At 64.3% G+C, this 3,297-nt stretch overlaps 1 non-coding gene across 1 annotated transcript; it reads left to right on the forward strand.

The window, feature by feature from the left end:
* Nucleotides 1-469: 469 nt before the first annotated feature.
* LOC131864759 (5S ribosomal RNA) lies at nucleotides 470-588 on the forward strand. The gene has a single exon (XR_009363522.1). It is a non-coding gene; the product is annotated as a 5S ribosomal RNA (ribosomal RNA).
* Nucleotides 589-3,297: the final 2,709 nt, after the last annotated feature.

Raw genomic sequence — 3,297 nt, forward strand, 5'->3', positions numbered from 1 at the left:
GAACGCATTTGTGGTCCTTGGGTCCCATTTTGCATCCCGAAACTTGTGTTTTGGTGCTTGATCCCTATTTTGGGTGCCCACCTTGCACCAAGTGCGCACCCGGGGCAAACCGAGCGCCTTGGTGCACCGGGGCAAGATCGAGCGTGCACCCGAGGCGCCCCGAACATGCACCAAGGTGCACTCGGCCCACATGTGAGCGCAGGTCGTTGCGCCCGAGGTGGTGTGTGGGCACCGCGTTGCAGACGGGACACTGCACGCACACGACGCCCCCTACAGGTGCACGCACGTAGGCCGGGCCGGGTGCACACCCGACGCCCTAGCAAGGTGCGCGCACCCGGGCAGGGCTCACACTTGGCGAACGGGGCGCACTTCGCGAGGGAGGGTGTGCACCTCGACGGGGGTGGGTGGCCGGGGTGGATTCGCACGTGGGTCGCGGTTTGCTAAGTACACACTGCGACAAGCTCATAACGGGTGCGATCATACCAGCGTTAGTGCACCGGATCCCATCAGAACTCCGCAGTTAAGCGCGCTTGGGCCGGAGTAGTACTGGGATGGGTGACCTCCCGGGAAGTCCCGGTGTTGCACCCTTTTTTAGTTTTTCGCCGGGCATCGCAATGCTATTTGAATAAACCTTTTGCCCGTTTGCGTTCTCGTCGGGGCCGGGCCGGGCCGGGGTGCGCTGCCCGCACTACCGCGCGCGCGGGGGCGACACCGAGCGCGCACCCGAGGCGCCCCGAGCACACAGGCCACGGTGCAACCCGGGCGTTGTGCGCGCACCCCGGTGCGCCCGAGGTGCTGCGCGCGCACCCAGGTGAAATCGGTGTGCACCTCGGCCAGTGCGCGCTCGGTCGAGTCGCGCACGTTGGCCAAGGTGCACGGTGATGTTTCTTACTCTAAGGTTCCGCACCAGACGCCCGGGACAGGTGAGCGAAGCTGGGCGGGGCCGGGTGCGCGGCCGGGGCAGGTGCACGCAGCTGGAGAGAGCTTTGGAGCACACTTCGGAGCGCACCAATGATGCGCTCCATTCAAAAGTTTCCTGAAAAGGCAAAAAAAGTTGAGATTATAGAATTTCCCACTTGAGAGATTGTAAAAAAAAAAAATTTAAAATGAAGGAAACGCGGGTGCCAAGGTGTGCGCAGCCCAGCCAAGGTGTGCGCACCAAGGCGCCCACCCTGGCGAAGGTGCACGCAAGGTGCGCACCCGAGGCAAACCGGACAATTAACCCAACTTTCGACTTCGCGCGCACCTTGGAGCGCACTTCGGAGCGCTCCTTGGTGCGCACCAATCTTGGGCACCTCGGAGTGCACCATGGCGCCCACCAAGGTGCGCACCCGGGGCAAACCGAGCTCCGACTTCGTGCGCACCTTGGAGCGCACGAAAGGTGCGCACCATGGCGCCCACCAAGGTGCGCAGCCCAGCCAAGGCGTGCGCATCAAGGTGCGCACCCTGGCGAAGGTGCGCACCCGGGGCAAACCGAGCTCCGACTTCGTGCGCACCTTGGAGCGCACAAAAGGTGCGCAACCCAGCCAAGGTGTGCGCACCCCGGTCAAACCGAGCTCCGAATCGTGCGCACCAGAGGTGCACGCCATCGTGCGCACCTTGGAGCACACTTCGGAGCCCTCCTTGGTGCGCGCCGATGTTGCGCACCTCGGAGCGCACCCGGGGAAAACAATGCAATTAACCCGACTTTCGACTTCGTGGGCACCTCGGAGCGCTCTCGGGTTCGCACCTCGGAGCACACCGAGGTGCGCACCTTTGATGCGCTGCCTTCACCAATTTCCAGAAAAGGCAAGAAAACATTGAGAAGGTGTGCGCACCGAGGTGCCCACCCTGGCGAAGGTGCACGCGAGGTGCGCACCCGGGGCAAACCGGGCTCCGACTTCGTGCACGCCGCACCTTGGAGCACACTTCGGAGCGCTCCTTGGTGCGCACCAGGGCGCGCAACCCAGCCGAGGTGCCCACCCCGGCGAAGGTGCACGCGAGGTGCGCACCCGGGGCAAACCGGGCTCCGACTTCGTGCACGCCATGGTGCCCACCGCGGCGAAGGTGCACGCGAGGTGCGCACCCGGGGCAAACCGGGCTCCGACTTCGTGCACGCCGCACCTTGGAGCACACTTCGGAGCGCTCCTTGGTGCGCACCATGGTGCCCACCAGGGCGCGCAACCCCGCCGAAGGTGCACGCGAGGTGCGCACCCGGGGCAAACCGGGCTCCGACTTCGTGCACGCCGCACCTTGGAGCACACTTCGGAGCGCTCCTTGGTGCGCACCATGGTGCCCACCAGGGCGCGCAACCCCGCCGAAGGTGCACGCGAGGTGCGCACCCGGGGCAAACCGGGCTCCGACTTCGTGCACGCCGCACCTTGGAGCACACTTCGGAGCGCTCCTTGGTGCGCACCAGGGCGCGCAACCCAGCCGAGGTGCCCACCCCGGCGAAGGTGCGTACCCGGGGCAAACCGGGCTCCGACTTCGTGCACGCCGCACCTTGGAGCACACTTCGGAGCGCTCCTTGGTGCGCACCATGGTGCCCACCAGGCCGCGCAACCCAGCCAAGGTGTGCGCACCAAGGTGCACGCGAGGTGCGCACCCGGGGCAAACCGGGGTCCGACTTCGTGCACGCCGCACCTTGGAGCACACATCGGGGCGCTCCCGGGTTCGCACCGGCGTTGCGCACCGTGGTGGGCACCTCGGAGCACACCAAGGTGGGCAGCGAGGTGCGCACCTTTGATGCGATGCCTTCACTAATTTCCATAAAAGGCAAAAAAAAAACGAGATTTTAAAATTTCCGTTTTGAAAGATAGTGAGAAAAAGGGAATGCTGGTGCCATCTTGAGCCCGCCCTGGTGCGCAGCCCAGCCAAGGTGTGCGCACCAAGGTGCCCACCCTGGCGAAGGTGCGCGCCCGGGCAATTAACCCAACTTCCAACTTCGCGCGCGCCAGGGTGGGAGCGCACCCAACAACCGGGCCTGGGAAGAGCCAATGCGAGAAACCCCACCAAACGCTCTGACAAAAAAAGAGGGGGCGCTCCAGTAACCCCGCTTCGGAGCGCACCCTGGGCAAACCCAGCCAAGGTGCCCACCCCGGCCAAGGTGCAGGCGAGGTGCGCACCCGGGGCAAACCGGGCTCCGACAACGTGCACGCCGCACCTTGGAGCACACTTCGTAGCGCTCCCGGGTGCGCACCTCAGAGCACACCAAGGTGGGCAGCGAGGTGCGCACCTTTGATGCGCTGCCTTCACTAATTTCCAGAAAAGGCAAAAAAAAAAGGAGATTTTAAAATTTCCGTTTTGAAAGATAGTGAA

This window comes from Cryptomeria japonica, unplaced genomic scaffold (genome assembly GCF_030272615.1).
Source record: "Cryptomeria japonica unplaced genomic scaffold, Sugi_1.0 HiC_scaffold_91, whole genome shotgun sequence".
Taxonomy (NCBI): domain Eukaryota; kingdom Viridiplantae; phylum Streptophyta; class Pinopsida; order Cupressales; family Cupressaceae; genus Cryptomeria; species Cryptomeria japonica.